This window comes from Lipotes vexillifer, unplaced genomic scaffold (genome assembly GCF_000442215.2).
Source record: "Lipotes vexillifer unplaced genomic scaffold, Lipotes_vexillifer_v1.1 scaffold49, whole genome shotgun sequence".
Lineage (NCBI taxonomy): Eukaryota > Metazoa > Chordata > Mammalia > Artiodactyla > Lipotidae > Lipotes > Lipotes vexillifer.
In genome coordinates, this window is record NW_006790551.1 from 2969186 (window position 1) to 2969592 (window position 407).

Below are 407 nucleotides of genomic sequence, written 5' to 3' on the forward strand. Positions count from 1 at the left end.
ACCTGAATTCCAAGGATTCAGACTTGATTTATCTATAATCAAACAAACTTTCATACAACATACAGTCAGCCTTCCTTATCCGTGGGTTCTGCATGCACGGATTCAACCAGCAAGGGATTGAAATTATTTTTAAAAATTCCAGAAAGTCCCCAAAAGCAAAACTTGAATTTGCTGCATGCTGGCAACTATTTACATGTCATTTACATTGTATTTACAACAATTTACATAGCATTTATCTTGTATTAGCTATTTTAAGTAACCTAGAGATGATTTAAAGTATACGGGAGAGGGCTTCCCTGGTGACGCAGTGGTTGAGAGTCCGCCTGCCGATGCAGGGGACGCCGGTTCGTGCCCCGGTCCGGGAGGATCCCACATGCAGCGGAGCGGCTGGGCCCATGAGCCATGGC